Source organism: Cavia porcellus, unplaced genomic scaffold, assembly GCF_034190915.1.
Source record: "Cavia porcellus strain 051 isolate PalLab524CR breed Dunkin Hartley unplaced genomic scaffold, mCavPor4.1 scaffold_8, whole genome shotgun sequence".
NCBI lineage: Eukaryota > Metazoa > Chordata > Mammalia > Rodentia > Caviidae > Cavia > Cavia porcellus.
The window spans coordinates 36861027-36873436 of NW_026947491.1; positions in this window are offsets into that span (position 1 = coordinate 36861027).

The following is a 12410-nucleotide window of genomic DNA, read 5'->3' on the forward strand; positions in this document are numbered from 1 at the left end:
AAGCAAGTATGCCTGAGCCAAATAATAGAATCAACAGGATGATTATGAGTACAGTTAACAAAGATTTCCACCAAGAGGAACTAGTAATGGCTTTCCATAAGGATAAGAATAAGGTTCAGGGAATCTTAAGAGTCTGACATGTCATCAGTTTGTTGTCTAATGTCTTAAAAAGCTATTGAAATATTAGCAAAAGGATCAGGAATGTAGAAAACACTTAATTTTTACAATTTATGAGTATTTCCTGTGCTGCTATTTGAATGTCTAATGCCATCTGATTTTGGAGGACGATCTGTTTCATTAATTTTATTTCCATATTTAGGAAAGAGCAAGGCCCGTTGAGTATAATTAAGATCTCAATATATGTCATATAACCTTTTCTCCAAACAAGATCTGGTAGATCCCAGGAATCTAAAAGGAATTTAACTTATTTGTTACTGGTTTTGTCTGTGTATCTTGGGATTTGGCACCTTCTAGGCAAGAGCAAACTTTAATCAAAGCATTCTATAATCAAAGTATATACAAAGGCCTGTGTAATCAAAGCATGAGCATTAGAGCTGACAGGTAAGTTTATAAACTTTCTAAGGGATAGCAATTGTAACCCATTGGCTCTTAGGTCTCTTTTATTAATGGAGTCTGACATTTTATCATAAATTCTTCTAGTGTTAGTTATAATTATTTCTAAATTTTGATAACATGAGAACCAAATTGATATATTATTTTGACAAATGAAAAACTTCTTAATTTTTTTATATGAACAATAATATGTACTGTATTTGTAAAAACCAGTCCCAGCATCATTTTGAATCATTAGCAACCTGGATATATATTACAGCATTTAGACAGGATAAAATCTCTCCAGAACTGGAGTTGGGCTTTTAGGCATTGAAAGGATTTTGCCCTGGATGGGATGCTGCTGCACTGGGAGGCTGGGAGGTGGAACCAAGGGGTTCTATCTTGAGGTCACCTTCCCCGCCCCTATGCAATTTATCTGTGGTGCAAAATGAATTCCAATGGGCTAACTGTGCATCAGTAATGCCCTTAGGCACCACCAAACCTAAGCTATGCCATAACACGTGCCCAGCAGAGAGAAAAGCCAGACCTCAGTGGTGATGGTGTGTGTGGGGAGTTCTCTTTCCATGTTCTTAAAATAAAGGCCGTTTTTATTTCTTATTTCTATCTTTTTAGCCGCGCGGAAATTTCTATCAGGCGTAACTAAAAGGAATAAATGAAGAGAAAGTTATAAGTTACAGTTAAGCAACACATATTTTGGTGACTGTATTGAGGTACAGTACCTGGAAGGAAGACCAGAGTTGAGAGGAAAAGAGACATGTGATAGTGTCCAGCACTGGGCTGGTTTTTACCTCTTGTCATGATTACGCAGGGCTCCTGCTTGGAGATGACAAGCAGAAATGACAGCTTGGTCAGAGGGAGGAGGCAAGTGCCCAAGTCCTTCAGTATTGTTGGGCCAGGTGATAGGATGGATCTGAACTCTGGGGTCTTGGCCTCAGAGGGCAGTCTGACTCCATATGGTCACCTTTTCAGTTAGGGCATGGCTTGGGGGCCTCTTAAGGCAGTCCCTTTTAAGGTGACCTGGCTTGTGGCAGCAATAGCAGGTCAGTGTAGTCTTTGTTGAGCTCTTCCTGGAGCCCAGAGAATCAAACTTAAGGTCTGTTTCTTTTAAGGCCTCAACAAGGGCAGCTACTTTTTGGTCTCTGGTTTTCTCCCAATTCCAATTATAGAATACTAAGGAGGCAGTCTTTACTAAAGTATTAAGTGAACTATCTGGTGCAAAGGCTATCTTTTGTAACATTTCTAATATTTGGAGTTGACTAATAAATTTATCTTTAAGAATAATCTGTCCCTCTGTTGGATCAGATTCTATGGACAGTGTTTTACTAGTGCCTCTAATAAATGATCTAAGAAGTCAGAGGGGTTTTCATCTTTCTCCGGAAAAACAGCTGACAATTTAAAATAACCTGAAGGCTGGTTTTTCTCCTTAGACTTTCAAGGAATACACATTTGAAAATTCTCCTGTTTTATTCTACTGTCTGGTTGGTAGGCCAGTTAGGTGTCTTAGATGGGAACTGCTTGTACCTCAGTGGAAACTAGTGGTTCCCCTGGCTGTCAGTCTTCAGTCTAAAATTAATATGATATTCATCTCCAAATGCAATAGCAGCTTGTGATGCTGTTTGTCTCTCACTAGAAGTTTAACAATGCATCTTTCCAATCTAATTTATAAGTTTGAATAAATCCTCTAAAAACATCGATGAACTTGTCAGGGTCATCTGAAAATTTTTCTAGTTCTAGCTTAATTTGCTTTAAGTTATGAATGGGGACAGTCCCATAAGGGACAAAAGGAGTCCTGAGTGGGTTGCCCCCAGAAAATCACTCTTCTTTATCCTTAACATATAATCCAGATTATAACATTCCATCCTCTGATTTTCTTGGCCAGTTTAAGACTCAATAGATATGCAAATCAAAACTGCAAGTCAAATACATTCCATATCTGGGGTCACAGATTGAAGCTTCACATGGTCACTAAATGATACTCCTGGGACCAGGACTAACAGCCATCATCCTCCATTCAGACATTAGAAGCCCAGCAAAGGGGCTATTAGAGATTTATTGCTGAACCAAATTTCCCCTTCTCTCATTTGGAGAAGATGATGGGCTCTTAAATAATTGGTATCTGCTTCTCACCAGGCACCAGGCCATGTGTTTCTTACACATAATCTCACTGCCAATATGATTATCACAGAGAACTAAGTGACTTTTTGAAAAGATTACAAAATAAATATGTGATTGTGTAAGAAATTTGCTATGTTGATAAAAATGTCAAGCTTCAGAAAAAGGCTGTTGAGGGAAGCCCCAGGCCCCGCCTCTCCAGAGGTATCAATACATGTGGTCTGTCCAAGGCAGATTCTGTATCCAACAAAGACTTAAGAGATTTAAATTAGCTTTATGAGTGCATGTTTGCAATACATAATGATTACGTTTGTCACACAGAGTGGGCACATGTAATACATCTTTGTACTTCCCTCCCTGTCCTCCTCTCTTAGTTCCCTCCCCATTTGCAGAAACCACCCTGTGTCCTGTTATATACATTTTGCTCCTAATTTATACTTTGAGTTTCTCCTATAAAACAAACCATGTAGTATTTCAAGACTTCAGATTTTATAAGGTTACAGTCACTGCATTACAGTTCCAATCAGAGGAGGTAGTTCTTTTATGAAACTTTTAGGTTTAGTCCAGTTCCTTCATAAAGCTAACAAAATTTGCCTAGAACTTGAGAGACTTTGAATAGTTGATTCCATTTATAAAGTTAATGAAAGGTGTTAAAACATATCTGCAGTACCAGCCCATGATATAGTAAGATGTTTTAAAATACCTTGAGAGGACAATTACTGAACGCAAGTGCCCAGGACTGCCTTCACAGAGAACTGAGCAACAGGGGTACACTGTAACTGCACTGTGGGCGAGTAGGAAATGGAGAACACTGAAAATGAGACAGACTGAAACCTTGTAAAACCTAGAGACACCTGAAGCATCAGCATAGTAGGAAATGAAACACTTGGCATCTGCAACCCTGGCTCCAACGCCAGGGTAAGGCAGATCTCACCTTTGCAGGGGTAGCAGTGAAAATCCCAGCAAACCTCCAAGTGTGCAGGCTGACGATCTTCACTGCTACATGGGCACAGTCTTCACAGGCTTACAGCCACCCCGGTAAGTAGCCTGAAATCTGCTTGGTAGACTTGCTCTGGAAAGGGGCTCACAGCACGTCCCAGTGACTCCCTCAGGGGCTGTAACCAAAGAACATCTTGAGCAGGAAACCATTGTATGAATTTGGACTGCTCCTGGGCTCAGAAGTTTCTATATATTCCTATCTTGGAGCCCATAGACATTCTGCCACACTTGCTCAGATTAGCTGCCTCACAAGCTCAACGTGCCCCTGCAAGTCTGACCCCATCCCACTTGGTGACCTCTATTACAGAGGAGAAGGGCCATGATAGAGGGGAACAGAAAGCACCACTCAAGAATCAGGGGATCAGGAGCTTGCCTGTTAGTCCAGGGGCATGGCCGGCACGTGTGGACTCCTGCCAGTGCTAGACTGAAGGTGGCACTCAGTTCCTGCCACACCTCCCCACTGCAGTATACTCAGCTGCCTGTTGTTCGCAGGGAGGAGGAGGGAGCACTATAGCTCCGGCAGCTGCCCTGCTCACAGGCATGTGCTGAGGAGGCCTTGAGCAACTCGGTGGTTGCACCTGTTTTCTGGTCCCTGGGCGTGCACAAGAGGATGGGCAAGTGCAGCACTGCCCAGCTCTGGCCAGTATTCTGTGCCTGGACGGGTACTACCACCAACACCACAGACGGAAGCACCACGCTTCCCACTGCCATTCCACTGTGTAGCTCCCACCTTGTCTGACCTCGTGCTGAGGTCAGGACTGAGGGCACCAGGTGGGGTGGCTACCTGCCACCACTGCTCCCCTGGTGGCACTTCTCCCATGGGCCTGCACCACTGACTGGTAAGAGGGCAGGTGCTTCAGGTCTTTCATCAGTGCTGGGCTGTCAGTACCACAGACCCTTGCTGAGAGCACAGTTGGCATCAGCAGTGTTTGAAGGAAGTCCAGTTGCCCTACAGGGGCCGCCACTCCCATTGTAGGCACAGCCAGAATCCTGCCCACCACACCCATCACTGACTTACAGCACCTCCTGAATTCTACACTGTGCCCACTCTGGCATGGTTCACAGAGGCAGTTGTTCTCTCCAACTCCAACTCTGACAGAGCCAAAGTCAGGAATCACAGCCAAAGAATTTGCAGGGAGACTGCACTGTAGTGTCCAGCTAGAATCAAAGCCAACATCCCCAACCATCATTCCAATACACATCTTTAGGAGAAAGTCACTTAACAAGAAGGTCACCATCTAAAACTGGTAGAGATACCTGACCTGCTAGATGGACAAATCTCAACGTAGGAACATAAAAAATAAGAAAAAATGTACTACGATGCCTCCAAAGAACATATTTAACAACAGATTCCAAAGAAATCAAAATGGATAAATTACCTGATAAGGAATTTAAATGACTATGTAAAAAATATAGTAAGATCCAAGAGAATACAGGAAAATGGTTTAATAAAATTAGAAAGACCATGTGAATCAGAAATTCAGCAAAAAAGTATTTAGATCTTTGATCCATAAGATCAAAGATCTAAATATGGATCAAAGATCTAAATATTAAAACAGAAACACTAAATCTACTGTAAGACAAGGTAGGTAGAAATCTTGGAGGCATAGGGGTAGGTAGAGAATTCACAAACAAAACACAAATATTTCCTACATGGGAAATACTTCAAAGAATCAACAACTGGGATCTCATCTTATTAAAAAGTTTTTACACTTCAAAAGAAATAACAAAGTAAAAAGAAAACCCATAGAATGGGAAAGATAGCCAGCAACCCCTCAGACAAAGGATTTATATCCAGAATATATAAAGAATTGAAAAACATAACGCCCCCAAATTCAAAGACCCTCTCCAAAAATGGGCATCTGAGATGAACACACATTTCTCAGGTGAAGATATACAAATGGCAAATAAATGCATGAAGAATGTTTGCCATACTGGTCCAAAGTAAGTCCAAAGCCAACCTGAACTGTATAATGAGACCCTCACTCAAAAAGACCAAAAGAAAGAAAAATTCAGCTAAGAGATGGAGATTTGGGGAAAGACACAAATACAAATCTTGGAAATAAAGAGCTCAATAAGTTAAAAAAAAAATTCAGCTAAAAGTCTAAAATCACGCTGGGTTAAGTGGAAGGAAGAATATCAGAACTTGAAGCCAGGCCCTTGAGAAGGGAGGGGGAGGGGAGGGAGCCAGGCAGGCAGGCAAAAGGATAAAGGAAAGAAAGAAAAATGAGTGCGTTCTATGGGACAACATTACATGAAAACACATCCACATTTGGGGGATATTCAGTGGCAAGGAGGCTATAATTAGTGACAGATAAACCTATTCAATGAAATAATAGCAGAAAACAACTCCAGTCTTGGGAAGGAGACAGACATCATGCACAAGAGGCTTGTAGGACCCCCAAATAGGCAGGACCTATAAACATCTTCACCATGGCACTAAGTATAGACAAACCATCAAAAATACAAGACAAATATATGGGTTTTTTTTTTTTAAGGTAATAGAAATACAACAGAACAAGACAGAACAAAGCCAATGGAGACACTCCAGTGAAATTGGTACAGAACTTCAGAGCAGGATACTGGGATAATAGTAATAGGTACCAGAGTATATCTCGTTATCTTCACAATAGTTGCCTAGCCAATTAGGTATAGTGAAATCAAACCAAAGACAGAACATTTTAAAACCAATCGAAAGAGAATATTGAATAGAGTAAAACAATTATCATAATGAAACAAAACAGTGAAAACAACATTTGCTTTCAAGCAGAAGATAGAAGGAAATCTCCCATATTTGCTATACTGCATATGGTCATCCTCCAAGAGATGCTCATACCTTTGGCCCCAGTTGCTAACTGGGAGTAGGGGGGATGTTTGATTCCCAGCCTGCATATCAGTAGGCTCACAGGAGATGCTGACTGGTTCTCCTCATGGCTCACTCCAGAGGAAGGTGCTTAGCAAGAGGGCGGGCGAATCAAAACAAAGATATGTGAGAGAAAGCCAAGACAGCTGAATGACTAACAGAGGTACCCAACACCCACCTACCTGCTCCTCCACAAAAAGCCAAAGGAACAGGTGTGCAATTGCATATTAAGATGAATGACTGGAAGATAACACAGAGAAACTGAAACCTTAAAAAAAAATCTCAAAATCTGGGACATGGCATAACAAGAGAAATAAAACATTTCATCAGCTTCCACCTTGAAAAAGAGAGTCCCAGAAAACCCTGCAGCTTATATTCTGACAGTTGGACAGTTTCATGACCTTTGGAGGATTAACCTAGAATCTGCATAATAATCTGGATACAAAAAATGCATTCACTTACTGTCTTAGCAAATACCTAGGGTGCTATAACCTGGAGTATCTTGAGAGGGAAGCTGAACTATCTGAATTTGGACTGCCTTATAGCCAGAAACTTGCCCGCCACCACTGCTGGGACCTCATAGACATTTCACCTCTCTGGCTCAACACTAGCTGCGTCACAAGCCAGTCATGGCTCAGAAGAGTGAGTACAACACAAATGCTCTGAGGGTACTATACAGCAGAGAGTGGGTGCCACGATGTGGAAGGGAAGGAGGGTGATGGCTGCGAGAACTGGGGGACTAGAGAGCCTGTCTCTGAGATTGGATGTGAAGCATCAGTCACACGGGGGTTCACATGGGTGCCGGGTCTAAGGGCAGCTGCACAGTGCAGCTCCTGCTACCCTCCCCAGCCGTGTGCACAAGGCATCTGTCACTAAGAGCCAGAAAAAGAACTGAGTTTCTACTGCTCCTTTTTATCAAGGAGGCTCAACTGTAGATCCCCCCCCCCCATGACACACAGACTAAGAAGGTCCAGAAAGAAACTTGAGATAGCATCAGACTCATTCTTCTCTGACTCTCCTGAAATTCCTTAGTTGAAGAATTTTGCCTGGTTCAGTTGTGACCAGTCCTACTGATTCCTGGTGCGCACTACAACTGAAACCACTGCTGGGGAAGTTCCATTCTCCATACCATCCAGAGACGTCCAGAGTACACAGCAAGAGTGCTGGGGCCCTCCGCCTAGGTGAGTATGCCCACAGCAGCATCAGAGATCAGTAGTGCAATTTTTCCTGCATCCACTCGTAGGGAGGTCCTCTGCATTAGTCACTCCTGTACCTTGTATAATCATATACTAATGCCAGGTCTACAGAAATATCACATTCAGATAGAAATAAACAAAAATAAGAATAAACAAAGAGTACTGTGTATAAGATCCTTAGAACATAATTAAAAGGTCAAAAACTTCTATATCATTGGCACACTCAAATGCAAAGAAATCAAGGTTAAGGGCATCATAAACCTACTCAATGAAATAACAGAAAAAGATCTTGGTACAGGAGGTCTAGAGGTCTTTAAGAAACATGACCAGGAAAGACACATACTGTAAGTCAAACTGTTGAAAACACAGGACAAAGAAAGAATTTTTAAATCTGCAAGAGAAAACCAACAAGTCACATTAAAGGCAACCCATTAGGCAACAGCAGATTTCTTGGCAGAAACCATACAAACCAAGGCATGCAATGAGACTTTCAAGTCTTGAAAGAAAATAACTGATGACCAAGATTACTATACCCATCAAGGCTATTCTTAGAGTCAAAGGAGAATTAGATATCTTCCAAGATAAGCAAAAACTAAAGGGAATTCAGACCACCAGGGCAACCTTACAAAGGATGCTTCAGGAAGTCTTACATTCTGAAGTGGAAGAAAGATAACTGCCATCATGACAGACTATGAAAGCATATACCCCAGCAGAAGAATAGTACACAAATGAAACTAGAGAAGAATCAAATATTATCATACCGTAAACCTCCAAACCACAAGAATAAGAGAGAAAGAATTGAACAAAACATTCAAAACACCTAGAAGACAAATTTTACAATGATAGACACATACCTTTCATGAATAACTCTGAATGTAAATATAGGTGTTTCCACATTCAGCTCTTCAGTTAAAAGATACAGACTGCTTAATAGATTAAAAATCAAGAATCACTAATATACTACAACAACAATCTGTCCTCACCATTAAGAACTTGTGTAATAAATGAGGGAAAAGTAATATTCTAAGCAAACGGAATCCAAACAAACAGAAGTAGACAACTTATATCTGACAAAATATACTTTGAAATGCAAATAACAGAGATAAAGGTCACTAGATAATGATCAAAGGATCAATTCATCAAGAAAATATAATAAATATAAATCTATATGCTCCCAACAGCTGTCTGCCTGCAAGTCTCTGTCCAAACACAAGTGATGGTTTGCTGACTGTCTTGCTATAGTAACCTCTGAATAAGTCACCTTTGCTGGTGCTCATTTGGATGATCTTCATTGCTGGGCACTCAAGACACCTATCAGGGAGTATTAGCTTGGCTAATTCTTGTCCTTCAATCATACTGATGTTGGCAGAGGAGGGGATTGGTAGTTATGACAGACAAATCCACTGAACATATAAATCAGACTATTAGGAATAAAGAGGACCTTTGCTTTCGATAAGCAATGGAGAAACTTTGGAAGTCTTCAAGGGAACACAATCTTCATCTGTCTCCTGAGAGCCTCTGAGCTGGATACCTTTAGAATCAGATTCAAGGAGTTTGATAGCAGCTCCCATGCTGGGAGGGGTACCATGTGGCACCCCTGAATAGAAAGGAGGAGAATTGTCTTTGCCTTTGCCTTTAGAGTCTGCGAAGCACTCAAGCATAAATCAGAGGGAAAACAATCCTGAGATAACTGGCTGGTACAATTTCATTTTATTTAAGGAGATGTTTTCCTTTTGTTATGAGACAAGAGTTTACAAATGCTTCTAACAGTATTTCTGTTTCCTACCAGAAAACAGAAATAAAGTAGGTGGTCCTTGAAGTCCCTGGTCTTGCTTCCTAAAATGATTCAGCATATGGAATGTTTTGTTTCTTAGTGATTTATCCCTCATTGCTGGGACAAAATACCTGACCCCAAAAGTTAAGGGAGGAAAGGTTCATGCAACTCACAGTGTGTAGATGTTTTAGTCTATAACTGGCTGGCTCCCAGGTAGGGTGGCTCATAGCAAATGGGAAACAGATTGTGGCTATGGAAAACAGTAAAGGCAACAAACTAACAGAGAGAGAAAGAGATGGTGAGAGAGAGAGAAAGAGAGAGAGAGACTTTCTCTCTTTCTTATACTGTGTGCAGGCTACCTGCCCTAGGACAGGTATAACACACCCATAATCCCAGTATTGGATCATAAGTCAATCATAAACCCTAAATTCAACCACCCCTAAAAAGTCTGACATCCCCCCACACACCATGTCTGCATGAGGCTTGTGGGAGCATCTAGACACATTTTTGTTAGATTCTTGTTATTTGACCTGTTGGAATGATTAACATATGAATCCCAATTCTCTTATCTGGGCTGTTTGTCATGATCTTACTAGTTCTTACAATTAGAATTACTTCATGCAAGAATTCTAACAAGTAGACTATGATCCTTAATACTGTTCAGAGTGGATAGCATACTTATGGTTGCAAATACCTGGCCATTACTTTCTCTCTTGTCAGTATCTACAACGTAAGAGATAAATCTTACTACTGATAAATCACCTTCCCTGTGGTACAGAGTAAGCTATAGGCACTGACTGCTCCAAAATTCAACACTACGGCTTTTTACTTTTTTTTTTTTTTTAATCAAAGAGTAAACTCTTACTTTTAAATATTTTGGTTCCTCTAGTATTATCAGTTCCTTCCAGGGCCTCTAGCTAGAAGATCGAAACTGTAGAGCAACAATTTTTCCAGGACTGGGTAGCAGAGGGAGGAGGAAGGTGGTTCAGAGTGTCTTTGGAAATAAAGAACCAAACAAAGGGGAAAACAAGTAGGAGACCCAGGGGTTAGCAGAAGGCTCTCCATCCCTCATTTCTCTGTGCAGAAAGCATCCACTGACAATTAAGACAAAACCAAATACTCCATTTGGTTATTCCCTCAAAATACTTAAAAACAGACAAATGTACAGAAGAGCTCCTGGGAAATTGTGTAAATGATCCTTGCCATGGGTGGTGGGGAAGATACATCCTCTGGTATTCTCACTGGAGCCCAGAGAGTACTATCACATTAATGCTCACCGTTCGTTAGTCAGGAGGCAGGTTACTGCATTCCTGCATACCCTTTTCCAATTTCTTTCTCAAGGATATATCACTTCATTACCTTTCTTATTTCAGTCTAGCAGATACAGTGAAAGGCTAAGATAAAAACCTTTCTCGGACAATACTCTTCCATGTCACTTTTTGAAGCCCTATTACCTGTTCAATGTGAACAGTGTAACTTCGAACACTTACTGTGACACTCCTCATTATAAAGGGAATGGGTCTCTGGATGTCTCTCCAGAGCTCTTTTTCTGTTTGTACAGAGCTCTAACCCTTTGCATTTTGTCAGCCTCCATAATACCATATAGCACTGTTAGCTCAATATTATTTCACTTGCTTTATGCCAGTGGCTAATACCTAATGTTAAGAAAGGTGACATGCCAATGTCCTGCTCACAAACCAGTCTTTAATGCAGCTAAGTTTCTTCCTGGGTGGTCGGTCTATTACTAATGATTCTGCTTTCCAGACATTTTCTTAGAAACTCACTGATCATGCTGTTCCATACAAACTAAACTAACTCTTTGTCATCTGTGAACCAGGGCCTAGGACAAATGGATTCCTCTACCTCCCATCCAACCCAAATATCATAAAAGAGAGAAAGGAAAAGAAACTAGAAACTTTGGCTCAACAAGTATAAAATTAAAAAAAAAAAAAAAGGCAGTATTTAGTTAGAAGACAGTATTAATTTTCACCTGGGCTCACCTGAGCATGGGGAAATAAGATTTAGAAATAAAGAAGGTCAGTTCAGGTCATGGATCTGCCACTGAGTAGATTAATAGCATTTAGTTAGTTCAGAGACTGAGTATATAAATGGGCAATTGCCAGACCATCTACAAACAGAACTCTGACCAACAATCTGCCCAGAAACTAACCCCTGTATTTGCAATAGTCAGCCCAGAAGTTAGGCTGCTATCTCTAGTGACAATTTAGGAAGCAAACAATTAACTTCTGCAACCGTTGGCTCAATCGTGTCAGGACACGATGAATAACTGTCAGCTTTCCTAATATTTGTTCCAACTTACAACTTGGGACCAATCAGAGACCACCAAATATGCTGCTCCCTCCCCCCCAAACTCCCAACACGTCACCTAGGATCTTCTTTGGACCAACAGTTGTCAGTCAGGGCACACCTGCAGCCTACGCTGTTTTCCAGTCCTCTGCCTGCCTGTGAAGTTCTGCCCAAACACAAGTGATAATGACAGTTCTCCAGCAGGTTCTGAATAAGTAGCTTTTGTTGGTTTTCATTTGATTATTATTTTCACAAAATTATTTGACTTTTCTAGTTCTGTCTTTGTAATCCATAAAATGGAGCAAAATCCTAAAATTGTTCCCATCACTCAGTGTCATTATAACTTCCCTAAAGTCTGTGCCTCTCATACTGGATTGTGTGTCCAGGGAATACAAGAAACTACACAATGAACATAGGGCATCTTCTTGAAGGCGAGTGCTTCAATGATTAGGGGAGAAATAGTTTTATTACAAACATACTTTGAATGCAAATTTGGAATATAACGTTTGGATGATTTTATACAAAATAACAATCTAAAGAAATTCCAAAAGTTAAGTCAAAGATGATTGCATAGAGATATCTAGCA